Raw genomic sequence first — 16427 nt, 5'->3', positions numbered from 1 at the left:
AATGCCTGTACTTGGGATTTCACACGTTCCTGGCATTCCTGCTGATTGTGGGCTGCCATGCAGATAACTGCGATTTGCAAAAACGCCCAACTGTTATTAGGATTGACTCTTGCTATTATCAGTGTTTGTCATTTACAGCGAGAGCAGGTTTAAAAAGGTAATTAAGGGAAGAGCTTCCTAGCTTTGGCCTATTCTTATTCTTAAGCACTGGAGTTAAAATAAGTTACAGCCACCAATTGTACCCATGTCTTATGTAGGGCTGGGCTCACTACAAAGTCCCCAGCTGACAAATATTTGCTTCATTTATGACAAAGTGGGACTGTGTGTTTGGCCAACCTGTGACACACCTGGGACACAAGACTTTTGGAAGGGAGTTACAAAGGTGTATTTACACCATCTTGGTAGGGTGTACTGTGCAGAAGCTGAGTATAGAGGTGAATCTAGGGCTGCCTGGGAGGCTTTGCTTCTTGTTCTTGGGATCAGCTGGAGACGCTTTGGTGCTGTTATAGTCCTGGCTGATTTACCCCAGCACCTTGAAGTTGTAGATCTTCGTTGCAGAATATGCCCTGCTGTGGGTTTGAGCCAAACACCATGGTCTCCTACTGGCCAACGGACACAACCCCATTAAGCACAGAGCACTGGAGTGCAGTGACTAAGTTTCACCCAGGCTAACTGAGTCCCAGTGAAGGTAAATTCTTTTCTTATTCTACGATTTCCAAAACCTTTAGAGAGTCCCCATACTGGTTGCACACCATTTCCGGGTGCTCTGTAGAAGAGGACTCAGCCTGGACCCCCCTTGAAGCTTGCAAATAGAATTAAACCATGGAATTTAGAAAGTACCCCTTGGGGACCAGAAGTCCCTTGTCACCTTGTGGGAGGGAGGCGGCCCCGGCGCAGCTGTGCCCAGATGTTCTCTCTCAGACTTGCTGCATGTGATGCCCAGGTGTAGCCAGCAGCATTTGCTCAAAGCTGCAGGTTGTCCTTTAGGGTCATGCTAGAGGCTGGCACTTGCCATTGCACAGCTAACAAGAAATTTAATGTTCAGGATTATCAGATTTTCCAGCTACTCTGCCAAAACAGCTGTCAGCAAATCTGTGGCAGCAGATGTTGAGATGCTATTCAGTGTGCTATGTGTTAATCTGCTGCTCTGCTCTTCCCAATTAAACAGTCATTTCTTGCTATCACTGGAGGAAACCTGGAAAATATTGTTATAAGAATGTGAAGGAAAGTAGCCTGGGTCCTTCCAGACCAGAGAGCTGTAGGCAGGTGCTCACTTTTTCCAGTCAATTGACCTTATTTAAAGAGTCCTGTCAAGACAATCATTCTGTACCTCACCTTCCCTCTGCTCTGTGTGCATTGTTAGGGAAGGTTGTCTCAAAGGAGCAGGGAAGAAACCTGTGGTGACAGCGATTGTTTGGAGGTGAAAGTGAGAGTGATGTCCTGCTTTAGCTACACTTATGTAATCTCCAGCTACATAAAGGGCCTGATCCAGCTGCCAGGAAAATTGGTGTAAATTGTAGCATCACTTGCAAATTCTTTTCTATTTGAGATGTACATTAAGTGGTTTTGGGTGTAGGAGAAAGCATCAATTAGCCAGTTCACAGAGCAAGCTGCTAATGAAACCCAGGCTCTTGCGCTGCCATTTGACATCTCAAATGGAGCTTTGGGGATGGAGTTTTCTAGTGCTCAGCAACTAAAACTCAAATTCAGAAGAGACATCTGATGTATCCCAGACTCATTTGCCTCTTTTTCAGCAACAGTGCTCGTTTTAGCAGAGCTCCCAACAGTGTGAGCCTCAGGTGTTGAAACTTAAAAGGTCTTAAACCCCTACTTGGAACAGTGTCTTAGAATCATAAGACAAGCTTGGGTTAGAAGGGTCTTCCCTCTTCATGATCTGGAGACATGCAGAATGGCCTGGCTGGGATAAATGTGCTGGCTGAACCCTTGCTGGTGATCTTTGAGGCTAAGTCATGATGTGTCCTTCTCGATCTGTTCGATGAGTGTAGCTCTCGAGTGAATTCATGCATGGACAAATCCAACACACTCTTTCAGCATGCTGCTTCCCCATAACCACATCAGTGGACAGCCTGACTTTCAGAATGTCAAAAAATCGTGTACAGTCTGGCAGAGCTCCTCTGAAATCTCAAGTTATTTTTTCATCTCTGGAATTTCTGGATAAAATCCAAGAGTAGAAAAAGAAAAGTAATGACGTATTTTTACGCAAATTAACGTTCCTTTTATCTTTGTGGGAAATCCAGCTGTTACAGGACTGAGGTCACAGACGTGGAATTGGAAGTAAAAGTAAAGATGGTTTCCTGGATTTTCTCTGTCCAAGAAAGATAGAAAATGCAGTGTGTCACCTGGGTTGTACCGTCTGTGTCAGCCTCTACCCTGGTCATACAAGGCCTCTATTATAATGAGTAGAAAGGGGAAAATATTTTAGGCTGTGGTTCGTCTCCTCTATTTTGGAATGAGACAACTGATGTCTTGGAAGTGCTTCTGTGGCTGCAGAGTCAATGTGACTTGCTCAGAAGCAGAAGTCACGTTGCTGGCTTCTTTTGGTCAGATGAATCCTGCCTACAGTGATGATATAACTGAGTTTATAAAAACACAAAAGGAGAGACTGTATTTATATTGCACAGTATTTTGTACCCAGTTATTATTAAAGGTAAATGCACATTCTTAAAAGCATCTCAGACCTCTCAATAGAATCATCTGTGTGAGCTGACAGGAAAGGTCTACAAAACTGCATTTCATAATGTCTGGAGAGGATGCATCATAAACTCATTGTTTGTCTTGATCTGGAAGGAAATGCCCCTGCAGGGAAAAAGGAGGAAGCGAGATACAATAACTGTGATTTCTGAGAAACTTTGCAAGGAAATGAAACAATAACAGAGCAGAACATCAGCAGTTCCAGGTAAACAACATGTTTCTGTGTTGACTTTACGTGTATGGGAATTTTCGTTCTTTATTATTTAACTCCCATGGCTAATGCTGCAATTAGTGCTCTCTTACTAAAACCAGTTAGAGATTAGCTGTAGTGTCTGTGGAAGAGCTCTCTTGCAGTTTTACCGTGTTCATATTTACATTGATTCTAAACCTTTTGAACTCCAGTGGAAAAAAAAGCCCACCAGTTTCAACTTCTACCTCCTTCTGTTGCCCAAATGGTGATTTCTGCCTTGTTTTCTACTCTGGTAGAATCTGTATTTTGAAAAGTAGTTTTGCTGAAGCCATATAGAGATGTTTTGCTAAAGCACAGCTGACCTTCCTATGAAGTGAGGCTAAGGGAGCTGGGCTTAATCAGCCTGGAGGAGAAAGCTCCAATGAAACCTCACTGCAGCCTTCCAGTACTTGAAGGCAGCTTATAAGCAGGAGGAGACTGACATTTTACACAGTCTGATAGTGATACGACAAGGGGGAGTAGCTTTAAACTAAAGGAGGGGAGATTTAGATGAGATGTTCTGAAGAGTTTCTTCACTCAGAAGGCGGTGAGGCCCTGGCACTGCTGCCCAGAGAGCTGTGGGTGCCCCATCCTTGGAGGTGCCCAAGGCCAGGCTGGATGGGGCCTTGGGCAGCCTGAGCTGGTGGGTGAACAACCAGCCCATTGAAGGGGGTTGGAGGTGGGTGGGCTTTAAGATCCTTTCCAACCCAACTCACTTTATGATTTTGTGATTCTAAGATACCATGCTCACTCTGTCATTCTGAAAAACCTGTTTCAGAGATGTCCACTGACATGCAGTCATGACTTGTAAAGCATAGAAGGCTCATTCATAAATTGACCTCATGTTGTCCTCTAACTGTTGCACCATGTTTGTCTGTCTTCATGGAGGTGTTTCCTAACCCTGTCTCTCCCTTTACCAAATGGTGACGAGGCAAACACTTCTTTCAGCATCCACAATGCAGGCCTTAGACTGAGATTTATTTTATTTCATTCTGGTAAGCTCACTTGCTGCTTTCACTTGAACTGAATACAGTATTACCCTGAAGAATAAAATAAAGGAATTAATTGACATTTGAATTAATTACAACTTTTAATTAATATTCACCGGAGTGACAAGTGTTCTGGAATGAAATACAGGAGTAAAAAAAAAAAAAAAAAAAAGGAAAGGCCCTGCAGTTTGTGTTCAGGTTAAATGAAGATCTTGTAGCTGAATATATGATTACATCAGGTACCTGCTGGCTCTGTTCAATGCCTGAATTTTCAAATAGTTTGACAACTTCTTTATTAACAATAGCAGGGACATGGAGCAGGGCTTAGAGGTAGAACATGCGTAGAACGTGAGTAGAAAGCATAGTCCATAATCTGAACAACTCAATGTCTAAAAATCTTCATTCAACTCAGGAACTGTCCCACAGAGAGGAGACTCAGTGAACACATGGCAGGATGGATATGACCACTGTTTGTGACAAGAGACAGTGGTGGGGAGTTCCCTGTTGTTCTGCCTTTCCAGCATGCTTCTCTATGTATCTTCTGCAAAGTCAACTGCTAAAACTGAATAGTGCTAAAAAAAATTGGTGCTGGCCTAGACACAAATATTGAATAGCCATCATAGTCACTCTGCTGTGATTCCATTGTGATTCCATTCCATGGGAGGCTAGGTCTTGGCTGAGCAGATAAACTGATTTTGAGTTGTTGTACCTCTTGTTCTGGCACTGGGCACCACTGAAAAGAGCCTGATGTGATGTTCAGAAATGGTAGAAATAGCATTCCTTTCCCCATTGGAGAGCATGACCAGAAAATACATCCAACCTGATCTAATGATTCATTTTCACTAAAAAAAGAGCTCTCCTTTCTTTAAGCTCTCTTCCTTTTCCTATTCACCTTCACTCCAGCAGCAGCCCTTGTCTACTAGTTTGACCCTTGCATAAGCGGACTCCACTTTTTGCTGGGTTGCTTTTCTGCTGGGTTAGTGAGTTTGATCAGTTCAGCAAGCATGAGGAAAACCATGTGGATCACAAAGAGAGAAGCATGAAAGCACAGCAGGGGAGTAAGGAGGTTAGAGGGGCAAGGACTACGGTCTCTTACTAGCACTGACCTTTAGACTGGCTCAGCTATATGATCTAAAGGTCTTAGAGGAAGTTTCACTTCTCTGATAACTTTCTGGTAGCACAACACTCTGAATATAGTTTGGATATTAGGGGAAACTACTTCTCTGAAAGAGTGGTCAGGCATTGGCACAGCTGCCCAGGGAGTGCTGGAGTCACTGTTCCTGGAGGTGGTCAAGAGCCATGGGGATGTGGCACTGAGGGTCATGGTCAGTGGGCATGGTGGGATGGGTTGGGGTTGGACTACATGATATTAGTGGTCTTTTCCAAACTTAATGATTCTGTGATTCTGTGTTTCTATGAATAATCCTTTACCAGTTCTGAGAATGTGTTTTCATCTTGGATAGAGTTTTCATTAGTTGGAGTGTCATGTAGAAGACTTTGATTCTGTGTTCCTTCCTTAGAGGAAATTCCCTGGGCTGCGAATGAAGCTGCTGCATCACCAGAGCAGAATCACAGAATGGCCTGGGTTGGAAGGGACCTCAAGGATCATGAATCTCCAACCCCCTTGCCAAGCAGGGCCACCAACCTCCCCATTTACTAGACCAGGTTGCCCAGGGCCCCATCCAACCTGGCCTTGAACACCACCAGGGACGGGGCATCTACAACCTCTCTGGGCAGCCTGTTCCAGCACCTCACCACTCTCCTTGTAAAGAACTTCCCCCTAACATCCAACCTAAATCTTCCCTCTTTCAACTGCTTCTTTAGGGATCCTCATTCAGTCACGCTCCTTTGCTGGCAGTGGTAACAGTTTCCAAACTGTCTCAGATATCATCCCATGACTTATGAGTCAATGTCATATCCTTCTGTGACCACTGGGTAGTGATGACCCTTGAGTTCTTGCCACCACAAGAGCAAACCCTACATTCCTGTGCTTTGGCTGCGGTTAGGAGACTGGGAACTCCTCCTTAGGCTCTTTGCTGAGAGGTGTTATATGATGTTTCCGGAGTAGAGGAGAAATAGACAAAGTTGGACTTATCTGTCCATCTGTTAGCTGAGCTGTAGGCTGTACTGTCATGTATAGGAGACTTGTTGATTCCTACAACAGGAGTAAAAGCTGAAGTTGTTATCACTAAAGAGGTGAACAGAGGAAACCATAACAAGACCTGGTCTTGTGGTCACTCCAGAAATTAGGATGAGAATACAGACCGTTCTGTGAATCAGCTATGCAGAATCAGGCCCTGAAGTGCAATGGAATTTAGTGCAATCCCATCTTTGCCAATTAAGTATCTTCTGCTTCTAAATCGAAGGAAGCTTCAATGCTAATTTTAAAATATTACTGGCATTTATCACAGTAATTACTTTAGCCATGTAAAACTCCAGACGCCATAAACAGTGTTGATGCTATAGATTAAATGCTCCCAAGGTACGTTTTACTTATGCTACAAAACACACACGCAGACAAGGATATTCTTCTCCAAACTCAGTGTTTGTTGTGCTCACACAAGACTGTTTGAGCACAGAGTGGCCTTATTGCATTTCTGAAAATGACAGATGTGCCTTGTCAAAGCCCATCCGTCTTTATCAGTGACTGTATCTTCCAGTAAAAGAAGTATACCCGGGCAAACGCACTCACCAACTATACCAACTAACATTCTTCATTGCAATTATATTCATAAATTAATAACTTGGAAAGGTGGGAAGCATTTGTCTCAGGGATTTTGAATTTCCAGTCTTCTGTTTCCAGATTCTCATTCTCTGAAGATCAGATCTCTGTGATGCTTTAAGGATATTTATGGATGCATAATCCATAAGCAAAGCATGCCTGGTTATTTGTCAGCTCAGGAAATGCTCATCTTAATCTATTGATGTGGACCTCTGCACCCAGATATTTGTCTGTGTAGGTAGGGAAAAAGGAATATTTATCAGACCCCCTTCTCAAGTATGGACAGGCTTGTGTAGATAGATATGGAAAGATGGATAAGGCAGCCATTTAGGAAATCAGAAACAAGCTAGAAACCTATAAGAGAACAAACTATAAGGTACTTTAAACCAGAAATCACACACTGGCCAAGATTACACATGTGAAGTGTGACCATTAATTTAATCAGCTGATGTCAACATTGTCCATAATATGACTGATTGCAGTCAATCCTGACTGGGAAATACATGCTCAGTATCTGTGAACTTTAGTAAAGGACATTGTCTCCATAGAAGGCAATGAGATTTCTCTTTGGATTTGTACTTGGCCCCACGGGTTCCCTGCAGACCTGGTAAATAGTGGTGACAAAGGGCTCCCTGGACTTATGTGTTCTGTGAGTTTGCCTCTTTACAGGAGGAAGCTGTATAGAGCCTGCATTCACAGGAGGTGGTTGAGCTGTTGGAAGCAGCAATATACATATATAGTGCTGCGTACTGTGTAAAATACACATTTATCACTCCATTGCTCTTTATTAATAGGAGGAAAGACGCTAAAAAAATAACTCAACCTCAAGACACGGGATGGAGATAAAGCTGTTTTATGGCATCTGAAAGCATGTGGAAAAATTGTTGCATAGCTGGAACTGATTTGGCACTGGGGAAACTATTTGTTGAACTGCTAGTAAAACTTCAGAAGAGGAAATACTTATCAGAAGACATCCAAACAAGTGCTGAGCTTTTCTTTATATGAAAATCATGGTCAGATAGGGCACTTGTAATCACTAGGAGCTCCGGAAAAATTGAGCACATATTCTCACTGCTAATGACAAAAACAACGGTGGGAAACACAGCATGCATGCAGGACCCAAGAGAACCCAGGATCGGAAGCAGAGCAGCCTGCTGAGTACATACTTCTTGAGCACAGTGATTGGCACTGCTTGGGCAGAGTTGCCAAAATGGTGAGCAATTGCTTGTGCTTAACCCAAGGGGAGATTTCATGGCTTGTTAAATTCCATCCAGAGTTGTGTCTGCATAGGCTGGCACATACTTAGTCAGCTTCTGTGATGCAGCGCTTCAAACAGATGTATGCCTAAGCTCAATTCTTAAAATAATATATATTTTGCTGTGGTAAATGGCATCTGATTTGCCCTCACGTAGAAGAATTTGCAAAATGTGAATGAATGTTTTGTGTCCTGTGGTCACAGCAGCATTGTCCTAAATACATGTACAAATAGTCTTGGTCTATACAAATAGTCTAGTTTATACAGAAAATAATCAGTCACTAAAAAATGGCAGACAATAAAATCGAACATTGCTTTGTGTGCTTGTTTTGTTGTGTTGTTGGTTGTTTTGGGGTTTTTTTTTTCTTCTTTTTTCCACTTACATTTTCCAGATGAGAAAATCACTTCAGAAACAGAAATAAAACTGTATATTCTACTGATTTTAAACCTTTTTATTTTATGTTGCATTTCATACAAGAAATAGGAGAGGCTTTTGATTTTTTTGTTTGCTTGTTTCCAAAACGAGAGATATCGATACACGTTTTGCTCTGTTTCTGTTTGCTGAAACTAAGAGTCTTTCTGTGATCATCTTTTGCAGGCAGTACGTTGCTGGTTTTTTAAGAACTTGTGGTCATTATGGAAGATAAATGACAGTCCTTGGAGCTCATGGCTGAAGTACACATTAGTCACTGGTAAATGATGTATAAAAAATATTCAGCTTGCAAAAAGATAATGGTGGTTCCTATTTGAAAATGCAGAAAAATGCACATATCTGGAGCACAAAAGTGTCTCATCAATATCTCTGTGGGTAGAAAACTAACCTGTCAAGAGGAAAATGTTGAGGAGATGGAGATATTTATGCACGCACAGCACCGATCATAATGATGTAAAGGACTATTAAAGCAAACTTAAAATATTAGATACCGCAAATATACAACTTAATTGTTTTTTTTTTTTCCCATGCAACCTAGGAATGCTCTGAGAAATTTCAATAAGGAATTGCTCATTCTACATCTTTGACTGCCAGTCATCCTACCTTTCCCCATTTTACTGTTATCTGTAAGTTTAGTAGTTATTCTGGATTTGATCTTTTATTAATGGCCAAGTCTTTCATCCCTTGCAATGTTGGGACTTGCAAGTAGGGAAGACCAGAGGACAGAGTCAGAAAAGTGACCACCTCTTCCCAAGGCACTGAACTATGACAGAAGCTCACCAATGCCTTTGAAAAAGTCATTAAAGTCATTGAAACACTGGCACAGGTTGCCCAGAGAGGTGGTGGATGCTCCATCCCTCGAGGTGAGGATGGACGGGGCTGTGAGTGTCTGATTAAGCTGTACGTGTCCCTGTTCATTGTAGGGTGGTTGGACTGAATGGCCTTTAAAGATCCCTTCCAACTCTATTGATTCTATCCAGGTACAAGACAGGGAAATGCTGCTTGGAGCTCGGGTTGCCATCAGGATATCACATAGGAGTTAACTCTTGCCATAATGAGCAATTTAGCACTCATCTAGAGGGCTTAAGAGATTTTGCTGCAAGTTGGAGTCTATGGTACAGGAAAGGGCTAAATTTAGACCACTCGTGTCCTGGTGTAAAATCAAATGATCAGGCTACTTTTCATTGCCTTTCTCATCAGTAGCCACAAATTCTGCAGGAAACAGGAGAAATTGGACGAAGTGATATTAGATTAATGGTACAGATGCCAGAGAAAGCTACTTGTACTTATTCTCCACCAGCTCATAGGTGCCATACAAACTCCTTCAAAGGAGGCTCTTCTGCACATAGAATCATAGAACGATAAAATCATCAGTGTTGGAAGAGACCTCTAAGATCTTTTAGTCCAACCATCAACCCACCACCACGATGCCTACTAAACCATGTCGTGCTCTCTGTCCCTCTCTGCAGCCACTGAATAATCTCTTAGATAAACACCTTCGCTTCCATCCTGGCACTCCCTTGCAGAGGATGGTATGACACTACATCCTGAAAGGCTACACCCTCCTTCTTTTACAAGAAAACCTGTGAGATGCAAAAGGAATTCTTTAGGTTTGGGCATCAGCGCTTTTCTCCATCCTTATGCGGAGGCTGTTAGCAATTTGAAGCGTTGGCATTCTCAGCCTCCCTAACTTCTAAAACCCATGAAAATGAGGAGATATTTTGCAGAAAGGGGAACCCAGTGAAAATACCTGCATTCTATAAAACCTTGCCATGTACTGAAGGGAGACTGAAGGTTAGCTTAAATTCCTTCAGCACAACAAAGCTCTTTGGTACTTGTACACTGAAAGAAAAAATTGAACCTGCCCACCTTCTGACCTGTGCAGCTCTTGTTTAATGGAAAGCAGTCAAATCCAGCATGTAGCAACTTTATTATCAGAAAAGAGAGAGAAATCTGTTTAGCAACACTTTATTTACTTCAAAAGTAACCTTGAATTGTCAGCTGGAACAGAGTATGTTCCTGCTCTGTATCCACTTCACATTTCCTTTGCTTCCAAGGTTCAAATCCGCATGGCCATGAAGCAAGAACAATAGCATACTGCTGAGTGCCTGGCTGAGATATTTATAGGTGCACATGTAGAGCCAAAGACTGCACCGCAGCATTATGTTTCCTAGACACAAAGCACAGTTACATGATTTCAGCTTTCTTTTTTTTTTAAAAAAAAAAATTTGAAATGAAGACATTCAGCACCATAAAAAGTACAAAATCCGACTCACTCAGTGGCAGCCCACAGAGTGTTCCTTTTATGAACTCTGCTGCAGGAACAAATGAGAGCAAAATTGCTGCTTTTCTAGGAGAACAAGAAGAGATTTCAAGAAGTCAGTCCTCCACTAGCAAAAGTAGTTCCTTCACAGGGGATTATTAGAACAGGTTAGGAAAGGGTACTCTCATTCACATTTCTGTTCTGTAGTAAAGCATAATCAATGTCTAGGAATTTTGATCCAAAAAGGGGAAGGTGAGACAGATTCTGGAAATAATCTCTTTTGTATCTCTCTCCTCACAACATCACATCTTGCATCTTGGGGCTTTTCCTGCCACATTGACAGGGAGTCTGAGGTGGAGAACAGTTTTGAAGACATCTTTTAATGAAAGCTTTCTATATTTGAACCCTGCATCACAAGGAGGATGGAAGATAGATAACAATACATAAATAAATAAAAAGACAATAAGAACAATAGAGGAACAATTAATTAGGTCAGGACTCTTCTAACATGAAAAATGACTGACTGACTTCTGCCTACAGGGTTATCTCATACAAAACCAACAAATTAACAAAAAAATCAGGCATGCCATTTTGGAAATATTTTTAACTGAATACATCAAAGTGATTTGAATAATGTGCTCTCTTCCACAAGCAGTTGACTACTGAACTCTAAAATCTTATCCAACTTAAAGCCTAGCCAACAGAAATCATTGCTGACGTTGTCTGAAATGTTCCATATGTGTGGTGTAGCACAGCTATGTACTGCTGTCTGAAAAGCAAAGTCAGGCATGTTGCTAAGAAAAAGATAAGAACAGCAGGTTTTTGCATTCTCTATCCATGGCCAACAGGGGGCAAATTATATTGTGCAAATAAGAAGTTGCAGCAGAGGAGGTTCAAGCTGGATATTAGGAAAAATTTATTCTCAGAAAGTATGGCAGTGCAATGGCACAGCTGCCCAGGGAGGTGACAGGGCCACCATCCCTGGAGGTGTTCAAGAACCATGGGGATGTGGCACTGAGGGATATGGTCAGTGCACATGGTGGGGGTGGGTTGAGGTTGGACTGGATGATCTTACAGGTCTTTCCCAACCTTAAAAATTCTATAATTTTATGATTCTATGATTCTCCCAGTGTTCAGGAATTAACACAACAACATCCAGATCCAGGGTGTTTCCTTTCCATTCACTCAGACAGCTTCTCACTCAGTGCTCTCAGCTTTCAGGAATCCCATTCCTCCCTACTTAGTTATCACTGGGCACTGGTTCTTCTTTAGAGTAGGTAATGGTAGATGCTGACCAGTGCTTTGGCATCCAATACCTCCCTGCAATAACTCAATCACTGGGTGATTTTTTACTACGAATTCCTCCTCTTCATCCCCCTTTCCCCCAAAATATTGACAACTTGAAAGCCCAAATCACTTTAAAAAAAGTTAAGTGTGTGGGGCTGCTTCATTTAGAAGCTGGGAAAGCAGCATCCTCCAAGCAGCATTCACAGGGAACAAAGAGGATGAACTGGGAAATTGTGAAGCACCACAAAAAATCATCTGGACTGGAACTTGTAAATTCCCCCATCTTTGAGGCCCTCCCTGTCTCTCTGCTGGAGGTATGAAGCAGTACTGTGATAGTTGGCGTATGAGGGAGGCTGACAGCCAGGACACGAGCTGAGTCTGCTCCTGGATGATGAGAGCAGAGGCCTTGTCATGGCCTAATGCAATATTAATGTGTCTGGGAAATGTGTATTTCCCATGTGCTTGGGCACTGCAGGTCAGGGCTTGTTCTCCGTGGTTTCAGTGCAAATCCCAAATAGCTCCTTTGATATCAGTGCGTATGGCTGTGTATGTTTGTATGGATTTACACCAGTGTGAGAGGTGTTAAGGACTCTGACTCCTCCTACCACAACTGTTTGGAAACTGTGGGTTCAGGAGACCAGCATTAGCAGGCTTTAGGGATTGCTATTTATGCATCTATTTTAAACTGAAGTACTAATAAAATGTGCCTTAAAAATAGCAACATGCCTTTTGTGTTTCACTGGTTTCCATGTGAGATGCCATGTATTTCCAAGGATATGTTGTTTTTTCTTTTTTCTTTCCTAATTGCCAGGACTGGAAATTCAATCTCATGTCTGAGAGCAAAAAAAACCTATCTCTATCTTCTCACACATCATTGCCAGTAATAAAAACGTGAAGATCAAAGCGTGCCCTTGGTGACATCTCTACAACCACTTTATCTGCAAGTGATGGGCCCTTCATAGGGATCCCATCCTGGGGGCCTGAGGAAGGGCTGAACCTGGGTTGCTCTTTGTGTCCTGTCTTATTCTAAGAGAAAAGAAATATAAGAGGAAAAAAATCAGTGGTACTGTATGTAATAAAATTACCCCAATATTGCTGTGAAGATCCTGATTTTACCTTCAAGGATGAGTCATGCACTTCAAAGCACCTGAAGGATAAGTGTCAGGGTCTGATGATGCTGTTTCTCTCTGGCAAGAATGCTTTAGGTGTGGGGAATAGAAGAAATTAAGTCTGAAGTCTGGTTTTTAAAGCTGTGGCTTTAAACTCAAGGATTTTCTTCTCTATCAGTCTGTGGTAAACTCTCAACTGCTTACATGTATCAGCAAAGAAAGAGCACTATGAATAATGTAGAGGATCCTCTACAAAACCAAGTTTTCTTGTTCAAAATAAATGAAAAGGACACCTCACTGTATGAACCCATCTCAGCAGAAGGGTGATAAGGCTGGCTACAGAAGCTCAGCGTATCTCCTTGCTCTGCAAGCCCGGGCAAGTGTATCCCTTGCTCTGCACTGTGGGCTGGCTTCCCATCCTTGTGGAGTGCCTGATGTCTGGGCTGGTCCCAGCTTGCCCCGTTCCCTCTTTGGGGTAGCTGCAAGGCCCCAACAAATTGCCTGTACTCACTGACAGTAGTCCTGGATCCTATTTAGCCCCACTACAGGTTTATTGCCTCCCCCTTCTCAACCCATCCCATCCAACTTGATCAGATGGTGCAGCACAAGCTCAGAGCTGGCAGATAGATGCTGATAGTGACTCTCCCTCAGGCTGCAGCCACTTCTCATATCATTTTTCTAGTCCAAAGATGACATCTCCTTGCAGAAAACTGGCTATTGCTGACCCCAATTATATAGAGTGCTTAAGTGACTGATGAGCGCTTGACACAAGACATGCTCATATTTAAGCATTTATTGAAAGTGGTCCTAGGGGCAGGCAGGGCTGTGCTTGTAATGCCCAAGGTTGCAGAGCAGGCTCGTGGTACTTTTGGTTCTGATCTGCCTGAGCAGCAAGCGTGTGTTCAGAGACCCCTACAGCATAGAGGGATGTCCTGCTGGCACCAAGGCTGCCCTCAGGCTTGCACGTAAATTAGACTTCATTGGGAGATAATGGGCTGAGTCTGACACACCTTTTCCCTACAAGTAGATGGGAGCCATATGGCTCCAGACTCTCATAGTAAACCTTGATCTGAAGATGAATGGGTGTTAATGGGCATTCTCTGGAGTAATTAAAAATGCGATCTTAAGCAAAGACTGACTCACTGAAGGTAGAATGCCTTACAAGTGGACCCATCTTGAGCACCAGAGCCATGAAACAGCATTAAACACATTACTTTAAAGCTCTCAAGAAAGATTGAATTGAAATATGTTAGGATGTTTGAATTAAAATGTTTTATGGTGTGGACAGGAATGTCTGAGGCAGCTCACTGAGCCAGAGGGACTCAGGGAAACATCTGAGCCCTAAGACGTTCTGGTTGTTGAGGTAGAGCTGAATTTGAGTGATGTCTGAGAACTTCTCCAAGAAGTACCTGGAGATAAAGAAGCAAACGTTAAGGTCGGGGGAGAGAATTCATGCTTGTCTTAGGAGAGCTGTATTTCATTGACTATAACAGTAATATAGACAAGCATACTGTATTTCCTACGGATGTTCATGTTATCCCAGCTGGGAAAGCTCTGCAAAAAATGAACATGATTGCTGTTTCCCATCACTGCTGAGACAAAAAAATGACTCACAGAACGAGAACTTTAGAGAGACAGAGAAACCTTCAGAAACAATCCAAGATGAAAAGCTGTGAGAGATCCCAACAGCACAGTCCATTTAGGTGAATTAGTGTAACCTCCCTGTATGCCTTTCTCTTCAAAAGGGTGCTTGTCTTCTGGTCTGCTGGGGCATCTTGCTAATTTTTAAGGTCTCCTTTTTCTTAGGATTAGAATTAGGTGTACTCAGTATGGATTCATTGGACATCTGTGCCCCATTGATCTGCTGCACCACACTTGCCATTATTTTGCCCCATGCTCCAAGCCTGGAGATTGTGTTAGATCATGTTAATCTACCTCTGATTTAGTGTCTAAGCTAGCAGACACATTCACCAGGGGACAGTGGAGTATGTTTTTTTTTTTTTCCCCATCAATTTCTTACTTATCATTCAATAACACCAACCCAGCTGTGATGACATGGTGGCTTGTGTAAAGGAGCATCACATGAGCGCTCTATGGCCCTACTGACATCACATGAGAAGTTCCTCAGCTGAAGAAGCCGCGATCAGGTGACTGTTTGTGAACTTTTACTCTTCCATACTCTTGAGTTGTGCCTGACAGATCCTCTCTGTAGGAAGGAAACTCTCAGGGAAGCTCACTGAAAATCTATTGTTGGGAGAGCAGCTCCCAGGGGTTGGCTGGGCTGGGGTGAATCTTGTGGCCATGAGATGCAGCATGACCTGTCACCACAGCAAAATGAGGAAGGATTTGACATTTTGTCCTGTGAACATGAGTGACATGGTCAATTTCAGGCAGAAATAGCAGTGGAGCTAAAAAGGGTAATACAGACCATTTGGCAGTGTGGGAGAAGACAGCTTGCCTGCCTCCAGAGAGCAATAAAAGCCAATCCAAATAATCTGTGAGAGTCCTGGCCAGCTCCCTTAGGCATATTTGTTCCCTTCCTCCAGCAATATTTATTTTTAAATTGTATTGCACTACATTGTCCTCAATGCTATGAAGGTGTATTATGTCCATTCAACCTGGAAAGAAATAAAAAATAATTTTTGCCTTCCATGTTTTTGGGAGCAAGAAGGCAGGGTGATCTGAAGCCTTGAGAACTTGAAATTCCAGTAGTCAATAAAAAACACTGTAAAAAGAAAAAAATCATGTCTTACTTTAGAGAATATATTTTAAGAAACTAAGTTATGAAAGGCTAACCTGAACTCCACTGAAGTTAATGGCAAATCTGGTAATACCAATTGAAGAAAGTTTTCACCTGAAGAAATACAGTGTTAATAAGCATAGGGGGAATTTTTAAGGGTTCAAAATGAAAATTTATAGTCAATATTCATGAATATTTTAGAACATATTTCTTAAGTGGCAAAAGGCTTCTCTTGCTTATGGCCAGGAAATTCTAGACAAGGTATGCTGACTTGTCAGAATTAATGAGACATTAATAGGAAAAAGAGGAAGAAGCAAACTAGGTTGCATCAGAAACAAACAGACAAGCAAATTAAAATAAAAACAAAGGAAAAAAAAAAAAAACAAAATTCAAAATGTATTAACCTGAATTAAATGTTTGGCCTGGTAGCGTTTATTGTTAAGTTGTTATGGAGAGCAGAGGTTTCTAAGAGTGATCTGTCATCAGAACCACCCACCACAACCTTCTGATCGTCACGCTTCGGCTTTCAGCAGGAGGAATGTGCAACAGCATTACTAGCTCTAAAATTTGCAATAGGTGGAAGAGGCTGATTATTTAAATAAAACATTTGGTTACGGAGGATGATCTGTAATAAAGGGCTGACTGCTGACAATCTCCCAAACTTGTGATTTAGAAACATGCCACGGAG

At 42.3% G+C, this 16427-nt stretch overlaps 1 long non-coding RNA gene across 2 annotated transcripts; it reads left to right on the top strand.

Moving 5' to 3' along the window:
- Positions 1–2616: 2616 nt before the first annotated feature.
- LOC101749814 lies at positions 2617–10549 on the top strand. 2 transcript variants are annotated; one of them, XR_006939320.1, is made up of 4 exons: positions 2617–2917; positions 7447–7865; positions 8506–8599; positions 8879–10549. It is a non-coding gene; the product is annotated as an uncharacterized LOC101749814 (long non-coding RNA). The 2 variants fall into 2 exon arrangements; XR_001466928.4 differs by having other exon boundaries at positions 8506–10549.
- Positions 10550–16427: the final 5878 nt, after the last annotated feature.

This window comes from Gallus gallus, chromosome 5 (genome assembly GCF_016699485.2).
Source record: "Gallus gallus isolate bGalGal1 chromosome 5, bGalGal1.mat.broiler.GRCg7b, whole genome shotgun sequence".
Classification (NCBI taxonomy): Eukaryota; Metazoa; Chordata; class Aves; order Galliformes; family Phasianidae; genus Gallus; species Gallus gallus.
This window is presented reverse-complemented; position numbering and strand designations above follow the sequence as displayed.